Genomic DNA, 17062 nt, shown 5'->3' with positions numbered 1-17062 from the left:
TTGCAGGTGAGCACATCAATTAAATATTTTACATATGGACTGAAGTTTCTGTGCATGCGCGAGACAAGGGAGCAAGGCTGTAGGTGAGATGGTGGTTGAATGAAGGTGGTTGGTTGGAGAGAGAAGGGAATGAAGACAGAATGGAAGAAGACAGAGTTATCAAGATATGGAGCTCTCCTGAAGAGCACTGTAGACCAAGTAGAGAGGAAGACAGCTAGAGGATTGAAAGTTTTGTCAAGACCGTGGTAAATTTTACCTAATACTTCCAAGATGGAATCATTCTGAGTACTTCAGGCAACATAGGTTCCTGAATATGAGGAGAGACAAAGGTCAGGGAATTGAAGGGGCCAATAAATATGAGGTCGGAAAGTTGGTAATCCCCTGGCTTTTGAGTGTATCTGATTTATCACCGAACTCCTATGGCACCAATTATATTCACACATAACTTTTTAGAAGTATGTTCTTTTTTTTTGCTTCAATTTTTTATTTAAATTCTAGTTAGTTAACATATAGTGTTATATTGTTTTCAGGAGTAGAATTTAGTGATTCATCACTTACATACAACACCCAGGGCTCCACACATGACAAGTGACAAGTGCCCCCCTTAATATCCACACCCATTTAGCCCACCCCCCACCCACCTCCAAAAACCCTCAGTGTGTTCTCTGTTGTAGAGTCTCTCATCACACGTAACTTAAAACTTGTCATTTTTGGTGTAGTATCACTTTCTGCGAGCTAGGGAGTTAGAGTCTTGCTCTTTGGCATCAGGAACTGAGCCTTCTCACGTCCTCCACAGGCCAACATAATATATATATAACATTAACATATAATAATTAATATATAATTATTATATATTCATTAATATAATGTTAATATAGAATTAATATATCAATTGATATAATATTAATATCTCATAATAAACATATAATTTATAATTAATATATATTACACTTATATGTATATACAATTCATATATGTAATTTTTTCAGGGCAGAAAAAAAGGCATAAATAGTGCATTCCAAGTTGCAACCTGCAACATTGCATTTGGATAATCCACTGCTCTGAAATATCTATCTCCTTTTTTTTTTTTTTTTTACATTTATTTATTTTTGAGACAGAGAGAGACAGAGCATGAACAGGGGAGGGTCAGAGAGAGAGGGAGACACAGAATCTGAAACAAGCTCCAGGCTCTGAGCGGTCAGCACAGAGCCTGACTCGGGGCTCGAACTCACGGACCGTGAGATCATGACCTGAGCCGAAGTCGGACGCTTAACCGACCAAGCCACCCAGGCGCCCCTATCTCCTTTCTAACAAATTCGGATGGTTCCCTCTATACCACTATTCTGGTTTTGCTTCCTTGAGTTTCTCGACTGCCTCACCCCCCAATACAGCTCTAATGTACTCACAGGCTTATTTTGGTTCAATCAAATCATAACTGGGAAGGGAGCTTGCTGCTTGCCAAATCATATACTATATTTTTGAACTTGAGAGAAGGATTTTTGAATTAATGGGTTTGTTGGATTATATGTCCATTTTTCAAATCAAATGAAATGGAAAAAAAACAAACAAACAACCCTGAGTTTATTAAAGAGAAAAAAACACCATTAGTCATCTGCTTATGTCCTTGTCAGCAGATACCATGCCGAGACTCTTTTGTACAAAGCGAGTTCCCCTTAAAACTCTTGCTACGCGTTGGAGATACGGGTCTTCTATGGTACCCTGTAATTCACACACACACACACAATTTTCCGCAGGACCTGATCACTTTCCACCCGTAGTTTGAGAGTTCTAAAGCAATTTCTTTTGCACATACGTAGTGAACTGGTGCCTGGGCAAGCCCAAGACATCTGTGCGTTCTCTCACTCCGAGGCTCCGAAAACGGAAGCTCCTGAGCGTGTCAAGGGTATTTCCTGGCTCTGCAAAGAGGCCAGAACGCCGTACGTTTAAAAGGCTCCCCTTCACTTCCAGAGTCCCGCCTCGGGTTAAAGGAAGAGCCAAACGTGCCGGTAGCCGGCTGGTTCCGAATCCGAGAGGGGATCCGTAGGAGCGTGGGCCGCGGGGCTGGGGGGAGCCCAGCGAGCTTGGCGGCCGCGGGGCCGGGACAGCGCCCCCCACCCCCACCCCCACCCCCGGAGCCGGGAGGGAGTGACGGAGAGCTGCTGACATCTGACGGCCCTCGCGGTGGCCTCTGCCAAGAGAACGGGGAGGGGTTTGCGTCCTCGGCGGACCCGTCGCCACATCACAGCTTGCACTAATTGGTCCTCTCGCCGGCTCTCGCGGCGGGGAGGCCGCAGATTGGCACGGCGTCGGGGCGGCGGGCAGCGAGCGCCCGGGCCTGCGGGGCGGGCGGCGGGCGCCGAGCGGCGGGGGAGCGCGGCGGCCCGCGGCTGACTCAGCTCGCTCCGGGCTCGTGCGCAGGAAGCCTCGAGAAGGCGGGGGGGGGGGCCGGGAGAGGGGGCCCTCCGCGGGGCTGGCCCGGGCGGTAGCCGGCAGCCTTCTATTTTTAAAACCACAGCGACGACTCTTTGGGAAACGTGGCGAGGGAACCTCGCAAAAAGAAATCCGCGTCACCTACGTATTTTCGTAAAGATTTTGCTTTTTGCCGTTTCTTTTAAAGGACGTGCCTTCTGGATACCCTCGTTCTCTGGGAACCCTACACAGGCCCTTTCTTTACCTGCTTGTTGCATACCATGTACATTTCCAGTGCCATAGTCATGTCAGTTGCTCACGTGGCCTCTATATCCTGGGTCACATCCAATGTAGGCTCTTAGGGGCAGGCACCTGGGTGGCTCAGTGGGTTCAGCATCCAACTTTGGCTCAGGTCATGAGCTCACAGTTTCTGAGTTCAAGCCGCGCCTTAGGGCTCTGTGCTGACAGCCCAGAGCCTGGAGCCTGTTTCAGATTCTATGTCTCCCTCCCTCTCTCTGCCCCTCCCCCGCTCACGCTCTGTCTCTCTCAAAAATAAACATTAAAAAAAAATGTAGGCTCTTAGAGTGAGCTCTCATGTCTGTCTTACAGGAGAGTCAGCATCTGACCTGGATCCCCATCCCTTTCTGAAGAGGACTGGGAGTAAGTCGTGTGCTTTAAATACTCACCAGGGCTCCTAACCTCGGCTGGTAAAAGGGATTGTAAGCCTGCTGAGGGGCTGCAAATTCTGACCTCCTTTCTGTCTCAAGCCTCTAGGCATTTGTGGATGACTCTGGATCATGTAAACATCCCGTGCATTTCCCCTTGCACACTTACATGCCCACACTTGTGCGTGCGCGCGCGCGCGCGCACACACACACACACACACACACACACACACACCATCCAAGGCTGCAAATAGGAGGAAATGGGAGCCCACTTATTTCTAATCAGTCACACTATTGTCCTTTCCAAGACGATCCATCCCATTCAGGGAACTTAATAGAATGAAAGAAATAAATTATGATGCAGTCACACAGTGGAATACTATACAACCATTTAAAAAGATTTATTAGGCTGACATTTATTTGCATGAAAAAAAAAACATGATATACAGGTAAGTGATGAAAAAAATACCAACCAGTGCACAGTATGATTTGTTTTTGTAGCAAACACAGTTTTAGAAGGTCCTATATATTTATATGTGCGTAGGCAAAGAAATCTGGAAAGAAATGCACCAAAACGATAGCAGTGATCTCTCTGGGTGGTAGGATGGAGTGAAACTGGGTTGCTTTGTGCCAGACAGCATTAATCGTCCCGTCTGCTGGTTACAGGAGTCTCTTCTCTTAGATTCAGGTCAGGCTGACTTTCATCCTCACCTCGGTCAGGGAGGTGGATGTATGACCTTGGCATTTCAGTCAGAGTTTTCAGACAACTTCAAGGATAATACAAAAGGCACAAGATGGGCTGTTTGCAGACTTTTCAGTATTTCAGGGAGAACTAGTTGAGAACAAGCTCTATCCCCCCTGGGATTGCTTCCTTAGTGATGTACACATCTGAGGCCCCTGACAGCCACTGTGGCCCCATCAGGGACACAGCTGGTCAAGGACAGAGAGCAGAACGCTGATGAGGAGGAGTTAGTCTCTGGGTACAGTCCTGCGTAAAGCAGGACAGTTAAATCTTAACTCCCAACTGTCTCAATTACACAAATTAAAATACTTCCTTTTTACATAAGCCAAACTGATTTGAGTTCAGTGGATGATTTGTTTCATGTAATATACCTCTTTTATTTCTAAGTTTTTGGTAATATGTGCTATGTTGAAAGCTAGTAATATATATATATATATATATATATATATATATATATATATATATATCTAAGCTATTCAAAAGGCTGTATAAAATACTATTTACTGAAGGTTTTACTATAAGCCAGGCAATGCATATAACTAACCCTCACAATAATCCTTCAAAGTGAATATTATTATCCCCATTTTATAGATAAGGAAACTGAGACTCAGAGAAGTTAAACAATCCAGCCAAGGTCCTAAATAGTGACACTCATATGCAAGTTAAGGTATACATGTTTCTAAACCCTTTAACTATTGTCCATTGCTGCCTCCCATTAAGTGAAAGAAAAAAATCCGAGCTTAAATCTCATATGACAAAGCAAGCATTTTGTTTTGTGGCAGCCGTGATGCATGGGTACACCTCTCTGTCCGTCTACCTATATATGTGATTGGGTGTGTGTGTGTGTGTGTGTGTGTGTGTGTGTGTGTATGTGTGTGTGTTTAGAATTGAGCCGATGATTCTCTAAATCTTCCCTGCTATGTTTCCGCAGAAAACCCTTGTCAATTTTATATCAATATGTGCTGTTCAAACACTCCTACTCACTGCCTTTCACTCCTGTAAATATTCAATCCAATCGATTTGCTTATTTGAATATTGACCCTGCATTCCGTTGCCCAGGCTGTTCTGGCTTATGCCTCCTGTCCTGCTATGCTTCTCTATTCCACATCCTTCTCCTCTCAATAGTGTCTCAGGACAACAAACCATATAGTCACCCCAGTTATCTGCTCATAGCGTGTCCCTGTATCCGATGTGCGTGTGCGTCTCTGTGAGGCTCATGTCTAGCTCAGTTTGGATAGTGCCCAGCAGGTAACGATGTGTAGTTAGTACACGGTCTGGCTCCAAAGCTTCACAGAACATGACCCCCACCCGGGTCCTGTGATTTCCCACACCCACCCTGCCAAAGTATCTTCTTCGCTTAGAATGCCCGTTCTGCACTCCATGGATCCAGATTATTCCTCTGTCTTTCAAATTCAGTCAGTCCTTGAATCATTGCCGATTGTTCCCAAGCTGAGCCCAGCACTTTATCTGAGCTATGCCCTGATAGCTTCTGCGTAGATCTTTCAGGACCGGCCCTGGTCTCCATCCCCCGTGCTTTCGGGGGTCCGCCTATGTCCTCACTTCCTGCTCACTCCTCGTGGCTGTCAACACAGCCTCACGAAACTGCGCAGTGCTCTGCCCATCTACTTGGAACGGGCCCCTCCTGCGCCTGAGAAAGAATGTTTTCCAAAGGGCAAAATCTGATTAAGACCTATTTTCCTTCAAATTTGACTCAGGCATTATCCCACTGGGAAGCCGTTCCTGGCTCCCCATTTCGAGATGCCCTTTCCCTACAGCCCAGCAGTAACCTGCATGTCCTCCCCGTGGTGTATGTGGTTCTGGAAGTGCTCGGTCCTTCTCTGTCTTTCCTTACACTGCGTGCCCACTGAGGACCACAGTTATAGGTTCAGATCTTCAACTCTTCTGTTTGTATGCCTTGGGGCCAGGCTGGTGCCTCTCACACAACCGAGTGCTGTGTAATCCATGGTGAGCTCTGTGGGTAAGAATGCCGTTTTATTCATCACTGTATCCTGATGCCTTGCATGGTCCCTGCGAAGAGTAGATTCTCAATAGAAGCATGTTGAATATGTTATTAAAGGATGGATTTTAAAATGAAAGAATTTGTTATATTTATGAGGGTACCTTTATTTTCTCCATTGCTGTAAGCTTTTGAAGAAGAGTTCGATTTCTGCGTCTGAAAAGTCCTGAAGACATGACACTGCCTAGTACAGTGTCACACACACAGTAGGTCGTCAACATACAATGAGTAGAAAAATGACCTGAGTTCAAATCCTGGCTCTGCTGGCTTCTAGTTGTATGACTGCTGGGAAGGGAAGTCATGTGCGTCTTGTGACCCGTGTAGAGTTCCATAAAAATGTGCCCAGGACCCAGAATATTTCCTTACAAAGAGATAAAGAGCCCTCACAGCCTATGCTGGGCATATCTCTTTGGGAGTATCTTTCCCCGTTCTGAACCTAAACCTGCTTCTTTGTCCTGCTCAGGACAGGACATGCATGGTCACATATATGTATGTGTATGTCGCATAGCATCTGGTCACCTCTACTGTGGGGAGGGAACCGGGTCCTTTGCCTGCAGCACCAGACAGGTGCGTACAGACCATTGTCCTGTGTCAGCTACGGGGTGAGACCCCAGGGCCATGGGGGACCAATCCTTACTATTGGAGCTGACCTTGCCCCGTCTCTTCTCTATGTGACTAAATTGTTGTTCCATCTAGCGCCTGTGTGAGTTGTGACCGTGAATTCTGTAAATCATGCAGTGGGGTGACGTCCCGGACCTACTGCTCCTGGTGACAGGCATTGTTACACTCTTTGCTATTTTCCATGCAGTGGGACTGTCCCTCCACTGGATAGGATAACAGGTGTCACTTGACAAGGACCTTTGGTAAGTTGTGTGCCCCTTCCCTATCCTCAGTTTGTTCGTCTTTAAAATGGGAACATCACGGGGTGCTTGGGTGGCTCAGTCGGTTAAGCATCTGACTCTTGTTTCAGCTCAGGTCATGAACCCACAGTTTGTGAGTTCGAGCCCCACATCGGGCTCTGTGCTGACAGCACAGAGCCTGCTTGGGATTCTCCCTCTCTTTCCCGCTCTCTCTGCCCCTTCCCCACTTGCGCTGTTTCTCAAAATTAAAAAAAAATAAATCTTGAAATGGGAACATCATACTTACCTCATCTATCATATTAATTATAAGAGTAATAATAATAGGTAACACTTTTAAAGGTTTTGTATTGTTATTCCATTTTACAGATTAGAAAACTAAAGCACAAAGAAGTTAAATGAGTTGGTCAAGGTCATTTAGCAAGGAAGCAAGATAAAGCATGGGCTTGGCATGTAGTTAATGCTCAATGAACGCTCAGTGCTGAGTCAGTGGTGCTGGTGGTGCTGGTTACTGATGTCATTGTGATCGTTGTTATTATTATGAATGGACCTTGTACAATAATGCACCAATAATATCACTCCTGCACGCTTCTAACTGGAAGTCTATGTTACTTTGGGCTGGACACAGGGTGCAGCTTTATTTGTGTGCGTATGTGTGTGTGTGTGTTATATTACTATTTTACTATATAACTATAGTATATTACATATACTATATAGTATATGTAACAATATTGTCATATATAATGATGCATAATGCATTTAAGTGTGCAGGGGGCTCCAGGATTCAGAAGACGTGGTCATGGTATCCTTCACAGGCCAGGGTAGATGTAATTTGCCTACAACTGTGCTCCTCCAGCTGTGCGACCTTCTCCGCAGAGCCCCACTTGGGGACTTTCTGTCGTGCAGGAGTCTCCAGCACTGGGCACTGGCTAAGACAGCAGAGAGCTCGCCTGTGAAGTCATCGCTGGATCCCAGCGCACCACGAGTTCTCTGGCTTCTTGGGGCACTTTCAGAAGCTCCTTTGGGTGGATGGAACGAAGAAAGTGGATCAGACCCTAGCCTCTGTCGTTTTATTTTATGTTTTCATTTTTATTTATGTTTGAGAGAGAGAGACAGAGTGCGAGATGGGGAGGGTCCCAGAGAGAGGGAGACATAGAATCCTGAAGCAGGCTCCAGGCTCTGAGGTGTCAGCACAGAGCCCGGCCCGGGGCTCGAACTCAGAACCCTGAGGTCATGACCCGAGCTGAGGCCGGATGCTTAAACCAGCTGAGCCCCCCCAGGCGCCCCGCATCTGTCTTGTTTAGAGCTGCCATAACAGAATGCCACAAAGTGGGATGCTCAAACAGCAGACACTTTTGTCTCACAGTTCTGGACGCGAGGCGTGTGAGAGAGCCCTGTGTCAGCAGGGCTATGCTCCTTCTGAAGCCTCCAGGGAAGGATCCGTTCCAGGCCCCTCTCCCAGCTCTGGTGGACCCTCAGCTGGTGGCAGCATAATGTCATTGTTTATGTGGCATTTGCCCTGTGCTACTGTTTCTGTGTCCGCAGTTCCTCATTTTCTAAGGACAATTCTGAGCACAACGGTCCTCTTGGATGAAGGGTCCCCTCTACTCCAGTAGGAAATCATCTTTGCCATTTATGTCTGTAATGACCCTATTTCCAACCAAGGCCACATCCTGAGGTCCTGGGGGTTGGGAGTGCCACTTAGGAACTGGGGACATAGTTCCTGACGGCCTCAGACCAGGCCAGTGCAGAGCGCGTTCAGCCTCCGTTTGGGGCCCTGCCCGTGGGGACAGCAGCAGACAAAGTGGGCAGGGGGACTCCTGAGCGGGGTCACCTTTTCACAACCGTGGCTCGAGCGTGCAGATTGGACCAGTCCTTCAACCAGCTGCCGCCTTCTCCCCGGGACAGCAGCAGGAGAGAAAGCACGGCAGTAACTAAGCTTCAGAAAGCACCCAGGGAGGCGGCAGGGGCACCCGAAGAGTAAATGGCCCAGCTGCCCAGCGGTTGGTGGGGCGACATCTCTGCAACTTCAGCGCTGGCAGAACGAGCTACAGGAGAGCGACGAGGACCCGCTAACACGTTGTTAGCTCGCAGTTACAATGCAGGGTGACATTTACTTTAAAAATCATGTGGCAGTGGTTAACAAATGCTATTACAGCATGTGCAGAACCTCACCGCAGCTGTTTTCCTGCCAGGGAGGCGCGCAGACACTGAGCGGGGCTCACAAGGGGGGCCCCGAGGAGGCCCAGCAGCGCGGGGCCCAGCGACCCCACCTTTCAGAGCCTCACCGGCCTCCCCTGCAAAGAGGGGGCAACGATGACGCGAGGGCCCAGGTGGCCTGCAGGGCAAAAAGACGTGTAGAAAAGGGAAAGGTATTTAAAGGCAAAAGAAAAGGTGTATAAACTAGGATAATGGACTATGAAAGCTTTAGCTTTTTGTCTGTGCCTCGTGACTTCAAGCCAAAACATCCGATGGGCCTCAGTCTTTCCTTCCACCCGAATATTATCAGAAGTAATAGAGATCAAAAACCTCTCATTTTATTTTTTTTTGATGGGGATAATTTCGGAGACACGGCACTATACATACAGAGACGTCAGCAAGGTTTATACTTTATGTGTGCTCAAAGAGGATTTAAAAAGTGGGATGATTTGTAATCGTTTCTACAAAATTTGTACCTAATTTGTACATCGTTTCTATTAAAGACAGAGTGGTGTTGGTCAGGCCAGGTCAGTGTCAGGACAGACTCACTGAGAGCATATTTAGTAGATGGGAAGAACCAAGGTCATTTTAGGCTTTAACACAGAGACAGCCCCATTTGTGTCCTGTGGATCGGGGACCAGGAACCAGGAAGGACTTTCCCACGTGGCTATTTATTGGGTGAGGTAAGATCATGCCGATGCAATGAGGTACAAACTCATCTAATGGGAAGAGGAAGAAGTTTGCTGGGTTCCTGGTGTGGCTGGAGGCAGGAGACCGGAGAACCCAGCCCAGGATGAGGAGACTCAGGAAACCCAGCTGAGCCACTAAGGACCGGCACTGGGCCTTTTATATTTCAGAACACGTTAGCATTGTTCCCAGCCTTTAAAAAAAAACCCTATTTTATGGAGGTATGGTGAGTACGAACCGAGATAATCAAAGCAAAAATGTTCTAAAATGTGAAAGGCCCAGTGCAATCCAAAGGAATGATTATGGATCCCCAGCAAGCCCTCTCCAGGCTTCTGTAATCAGTGGGATGATTTGAAGGCCATGATTAAATCTATGCATCAAGCTTTTCCTCCCTTCCCCTCTGCCTCCTTTCCCAAACGTGTTGTCCCTGCAGCTTAGAAGCATTCAATATTTCCGGGATTTTAGGTGCCTGGTGTAAATTGGGCCACAGGAATCCCATTCTCCTCCTCAGACCAAAATGTCATTTACATTTCCCAGGAAGCCTGAGGGGCCTCTGAAAGTGTTAATAATACCAGAGACTTGTGGGGTGAACGAAGGTAGCCTCACCCAACTTGAAATATCCCATCAGCTAAGCAAACAGCTCCAGGAGACCTGAATCCCAGATCCATCCCAGTTAGATTTGGCTGGGGGGCTTCCATTTTGTATGATGGAGGAAACATCTTTGAATTCTTAACCACAGTTTTGGGCTTATTCTTTTTTTTTTTTTTTTTTTTCTTTTTCCTTGAGCCCAGGTCTTGGCTGAAATCTTAGAATACAGAATGAGTAAGAATGGGATTTCTGGCCCAAAATAGATGAAGATTCTCTAAGAAGACTTAGCAGAAAAGTGAAGAGTGTGTAGGTATCAGTGGAACGTGCCTTCTGCTTTGTGTCTTCGGGGAAAAGAGGCAGGAACAGAATGAGCCCTATTGAACCTGAGTGTCAAAAGGCGAGACGGAACTGAGACAGCCCACAGAGTTGCCCCAGCCTGGCCCAGCCCTGGCCCTCCAAACAGACAGCTGTGTGTCCTGGAAGGACCCGGAAGTAAGAAGAAGCAACGGAGCAGCCAGCAGAGGCCCCCCTCAGTAGCAGTCTGTGTAGACCGATGCCCAAGGGCTGAAGGGGACAATGCGTATCTCAGCAGAGAGCAGCTCAGCTGACACACAGGCTTATGCCCTCCCTTGGAACTTTCTAAGTCTCCTTGTATTTCGCTGGACTCTAGAGGAAGGCAGGATGCTGAATGCAATAGTTCATAGGATCAGAAAGCAAAATTATGTTCAGTCATAGAAAAGCCAAGTTAGACGTCTCGCACGCTTGGGTTTGTGGACTGAGATTCCTTCCGGGGAAAGAAACAAGTTCCCACTCATTTCCTTTCTGTTTCTCTCTGTCCGTGTCCTCTTCCGGGGAAAAAGCAGATGCTGGATGTGCAGACACAGGAGATGGAATGTTGGCTGGACCACGGAGACCAGAGCCGAGGAGCAGCGCCTGCTGTCGGCGGGCGAACCGCTTAGACGCGGCGTCCAGGTTCCCTCTGCCCTTAAGGAAGGGGCGGTGTTGAAGGATCCTGAGCGCCCCGTCCCTGTCCCGTGTGCTCCATCCAAGTGCCCAGGCAGCTGACACGCCACCTTCCCAGCCTCTCCGGCAAGTCGGGCTTCTCCGTCTCCTCCCCTCCCAGCCATCTGTTCCTGCTGCGTTGTAGCCTCTGTGCTCTGCCCCCGCCAGGGCCTGTCTGAACAGGAGGGTGTGCGGGCCTCTGATGAGGTGGGCCTCCGCCCCTCCATCACTCTCAGCCGCGAGGAAAGCACCAGCTGTCTGGCTTCATTTGCATTTTCTCTCCCAAATAATGAAATTAGCCATGAGTTTCCTGAGGTGATGCAAGACACAAATTTAGGCTAGATGTGTCAGCGTGTGATGGAGAGGGAAGGAGAAGGTCAGGGAAGCATTTTGGTAACAAATTCGCAGCACTGAAACGGAAGGGAAAATGATAACAAATTTTACTAGAGAGGGGATCTTTCAGCTCAGAGGAAAAAGTACCTTTTTGTTTTTTTTAAGCTCAGAAGAAAGTCAGATGAGGCCTTTAAAAGGTAAATTTCCGCCCTCTGGGATAAAGTTACAAGGCTTTTATGCACAAACAGAAAAAGATGTCAGCCAAGGGTGAGGCAATTCTCAATTACTGGCCATTTCTATGGCCACACACAGAATTGTCTTAAGATGATAGTGTTTGCTGACGTGCACAGGCCGGGAAGCCACGCAGGGCTGCCGAATCCTGGGGGTGCGGAATCCAACTGCTTTTTGTTCTCTGCCATCATTTGAACCCTTCCGATGACCATGAAAACAGGGGTCTCCTCCTTTGTCATGAAGGCTTGGTTACCAGTTCTCCGAATGTATCCTGTTTGTCCTCTCATTTCCTTATTTTAAGCTAATTAATGAGTTATCCTACTTGAGGCAAATACACTAACTCTTGGTTATATTTGTACATACAATCTGAAGCAAGTTCGTGTGTGAGGATCTTTCGAAATACTATCAATAAGTTTCCAGAGTTCTTCTAATGACCCTGTTCAGAGGTAGAGAAAACTGGACCATATTAACCCCTCAGGCAGGTTGAGAAAGGATGAAATGCTTCGCCTAGGTTAGATGCTATTATTCCTCCTCTCACTTGGGATGAAATTTAAATTCTTCCCAGAATCTAATGGCCTCTACATAATCTGGCCCCTGATACCTTTCTAATGTCCTCCTCCACCATTTCTCTTTCATTCATTCATTCGTTCGTTCATTCATTCAACAGATACTTTTGAGTGCCTTCTATGTTCTGGGCACCCTCCCAGGTGCCTGAAATATATCAATGGACAAGAGAAGGGTTTCCACACTAACAGTGCTCACATCCCAGGGCACAGGGGAGGGGCCAGACAAGAGTCATCATGCACAACAAGTGATTAATTTCATAGTATGTTGGAAAACGATGATTGCTACCAGGAAGTGAGCGGAGAAAGAGAGAAAGGAAGTGTGATGTGTATGTGTGTGTGTGTGTGTGTTGGAGGGGGGTGTTTTCTAAAATATTTGAGAAGTCAACTTCGAGCAAAGCGTAGAGGGAGTGAGTGAGCTATGGGGGCATCAGAAGGTAGTGTGGCCCAGGCAAAGGAAGCAGCCAGTACGAGAGGCGGGAAGCAGGACCAGGCCCGACATGTTAGAGGAGGCGCAGAGGCCAGTGAGGCTAGACCAGAGAGAGAAAGGGGAACGTAGGAGGCGATGAAATCAAAGAGGCCACGGCAGCCAGTTTTGTAGAGCGCCCGGCGTGTTGGGGGGCATTGGGCGGACATCGGCGACATCACTCCAGTCTCAGCTTCCATCTTCACATCGTCTTCTCTGGCTGCGTGTTGCTCTCCTCTCGTCATGAGGTCACCGGTCATTGGATTTAGGGACACGCCTGATGCTCTATGACTCATCTCTGCCCCTTCACTATACACCTTCAAAGACCCTGTTTCCAAATAAGGTCACATATTCCAGTCCAGAAAGGACTGGAAGAGCAGAGCTGTCGTTTCCTGGGAGGAAATGGTTGCAGGAAGAGCAGTGGAGGCGACGGACAGAGCGTCATCTGGGTCACGTGGAGCTGGAGACACCCTAAGACAACCAGGTGGAGGTGCAAGTCTTGATTTCCACATGGACGTGCCATTTCACGTGGAAGAGAACACGTTAAAGCTCTTTATATTTTGGAAAACCAAAAGTGAGAGATGTCTCGAGAGTGCCCTGTAAGTCAAGCCAGACTCTGCGATTCTCACAGACTGCCAAGTTTACCCTGGAACCTCAGGTCCATGGTCCCTGGCCACTTTTCAATTTCTGCCATTAACTTGCAACTTCATGCAAGTTACTCACCTTAGACTCAGTATCTGCATCCATAAAATGGGATGAAAATAATACCTACCTGAGAATAGTGTTGTAAGAATTATATTAGATAAAATATGTAACGTCCTAGTGGGCACAAAATAAAATGTCTGGGATTACACTTTGGGGCAGTTAGGGAAATGTGGGCTTTTGCTGACTTCTGCACTATTAAAGGAAGTGTCTGGACATTTTTACCTCCCAGAACTCACTCTGTACTATGGACCTGATTTCCAAGTGGAAATAGAAAAGATTTCTTTGGAATACAGGGAGGAGATATATTCACTGGAGTCCTGTACAGGCAAAGTCCTGCAGATGGCATGTCCCGGTAAGAATATTTATAAAGAGAATAATCATAAAAGTGTGGTGGGTTGTGGGGAGCCCTAGGGACACTTCGAGAATCAGGGGTCACTTGTAGAAGAACTGTCAGCATCCCTAGGCACAAAAGGATGAGGGGAGGAAGGGATTATCGGAAGAGTTGTATAGACTTGGCCTCCTTGAGAGGAGTGACTTTTGTAGAAGCCACTCGTGGGGGGCCAGGAAAATTCACACGATGGCCTCATTCTGCTCCTTCCCTCACACTTTGTGCTAAGACGCTATATTAAGAGAAACCAACTAAACGTGAAAGGGCCCTGGGGCCACTGCTGCAGTCCCTAGAGGTCAATATTGGGGGACAGAAAGCGGGGGCCATGGGAGCTATCCAACACAGGTTCTTCTCATTGCCCTTAGGCTGGTGTCCCAGGGCTCCCAAGACCCCCTCTCCCCTTCAAGCCCAGCACTTGTCTAGCCTATTCTTTGTGCTTCTGTATAGTGTGACTTGGGCGTTTCTTTCCTGGAATATTAATTTTAGAAAAGAGAGCAAAGGGCTGAGCATTTGTTTGTGTAGAAGCAGGCTGCCCCCGCCCAGCCCCGTCTGTCTCCAGATTGGTCTGTGCTGCCGCTCACAGTGTGAAAGCCCTCTGGGGGCAGTGCCAGCTTTATTCTTTTCTATTACTCGTCTTGAAAGTTTTCCTTTTGATGAATTTTACAATTTCACTGTGTGTTCCCAAATGTGCACGTACCACCAAAGGCTTGAAAATAAGGAGGGAATAGACTGAAAACTGGAAAGAATCCCTCCTCCATGCCTCTGCCCCGTGACCAACCCCCATGCTCACACACACACACACACACACACACACACACACACACTGAATCCTTGGTGACCTATGCTTCTGTCATTTCTGACTTGATTTTTATCATAAGCTGCCCCCGTGGGTTCTCAGAATCTGAGTGTCTCGCCAGTTGTATTTACTTTGATCTGTTGGTCTTTTCAAATGGGGAGCAGGTGAAGAGCATGATATGGATCTGGATCAGAAGGCACTCAGGGGATAAAACTTGGTGGGGCAAATAGACTATCCCTTGCCGACACCAGGCTCTGGAACCCTCGTGTCTAGCCCCAGGCCTCACTGACATCCTAACGAGTCTTCCTCTTTCTGGGACTGTCTTCTGGCAGGCTCCATACTGCCACTAGAACAATCTCTCTGAAGTGAAATGCGATCTGGGGCTCAAATCATAGCGCCAGGAATTAGTTTCTCTCCATCCACATTCAGCTCCCATTCCTCCGGCCAGCTGGATGGCCAGCTGGGTTCTCCTGCCATGGCAGCAAGAAGGCTGCCGCAGCACCTGCCTCATACTGTCGCAGCCTCCAGACCCCTGCCTCTTGGTGTCCTGCAACACCTTATTGGTTCTGCTGGGGCATGTGCCCATCCCTGAGCCAATCACATGGCTATCGAAAATGCTCTGATTTTTCTAGACTTGAGGCACCTGTAATCTTCGGAGCTGGTGGTGAAGGCAGTTTCTTTGGAACCGCACTGATTGAGAGAACAGGGCACACGTGGATCCCCCGATGCAGATCAAGGGCTATGGTTACCAAAACGGTGAACAAATGCAAGGCGGCCAAAAAGACACAAACGTCCGCTCTCCCACCTCTCCGTCTTCAACACTTGCTTGAGCCTTCCTCACAGGCTCTAGCATTACAGCCAGGCTACAGTGCCTACAGTGGTCCAGACAAACCAGGCCATTTCTCACTCACGGGACTTGGCCCTCCCTTCCTCTTTAGGCACCTAAAGGTACCTTTAGGTATGCCCTTCCGCCCCTTTAGGTATGCCCTTCCACCCCTCCTTAACTTCATCTCTGTCCAATTGGTAAACATCTTTCATCTTTTCAGATTCACTTTTAAAACCCATCTCGGGGCGCCTGGGTGGCTCAGTCGATTGAGCATCCGACTTCGGTCCAGGTCATGATCTCGCGGTCCGTGGGTTCGTGCCCCGCATCAGGCTCTGTGCTGACAGCTCGGAGCCCGGAGCCTGTTTCGGATTCTGTTTCTCCCTCTCTCTCTGACCCTCCACTGTTCATGCTCTGTCTCTCTCTGTCTCAAAAATAAATAAACATTAAAAAAATTAAAATAAATAAATAAATAAATAAAACCCATCTCGACTGTGTTTCCCAACTCGCCGTCCCAGATAGGACTTTGTCTTTTGAGTAACCTACGGCCCAGGTCCAGTTTTGCACAGAAGTCTATCATAACAGCAACACAGCTTCATTGTGTTAGTTTTATACAGGTCTTCGAATTCAATCTAGACTCCAGGGGTTTTGAGTTTAGGAATAAAACCCTACTCATCTTTGTATTTCTAGCACCTAATCATTTCCTGAAAACCCAAGATTTCAGCGGCTATTCGTTGATAGCGAATAAGCAGGTTGAAGGATGGGATACCTGGGAAGATGTCCAAGCTTTCCGGTTGGAGAAGAAACACGAGGGGTAGTGGCAGGTAACCTACTAATGGAAATATTTCATTATAAAAAAATAATTTTTCCATATAATGCTTTCATTCTGTCCACATGCTGAAGATGTACAGAACGTTTGTGAGGAACTGTCAATCATCTGGTAGTGTCATATTAGGAAAGTAAATACCCCACTGATGTGGTCCATCGCTAGAGACAATTCTGAGAGTAGCCGCCCTCACTACAAATCGCTACTTTTTGTCAATATTATCATCAAAATTAAGCATCTGTAATTGCATGTAAACATCCGGCCCTGTTTGATCCTGTCTTTTAGGTGAAAAACACAGTATGATGGAGCCTTTCAAACTCTTCCTGAGGGGCGCCTGGGTGGCTCAGTTGGTTAAGTGTCTGACTTCATCTCAGGTCATGATCTCACGGTTCATGAGTTCGAGCCCTGCGTTGGGCTCTGCGCTGACAGCTCAGTGCCTAGAGCCTGCTTCAGATTCTGTGTCTCCCTCTCTCTGCTCTTCCCCTCCTCGTGCTCGGTGTCTCCCTTTCTCTCTCTCTCTCAAAAGTAAATAAACATCAAAAAAAATTTTTTTTCAAATCTTCATGAGTAGAGTCTTAAAAACTAGCTTCAAATGGTAACTTTTTTTCCCAGATCACTCCTCTTTTTCATAGTTTCTTTAATTCTATTTACATGAAAAAGTAAGTATGCGTGTGCCTTTGGCTCAGTTCCTTAACCCCTCTGAGCCACAGTCTCCTCTGCCATCTGTAAAGCAGGGGCGAGGATCCTGACCTGCCTGGTTGAGGA

The sequence above is a fragment of the Panthera onca genome, chromosome F1, assembly GCF_046562875.1.
Source record: "Panthera onca isolate mPanOnc1 chromosome F1, mPanOnc1 haplotype 2, whole genome shotgun sequence".
NCBI lineage: Eukaryota > Metazoa > Chordata > Mammalia > Carnivora > Felidae > Panthera > Panthera onca.
Note: the sequence above shows the minus strand (reverse complement) of the source record.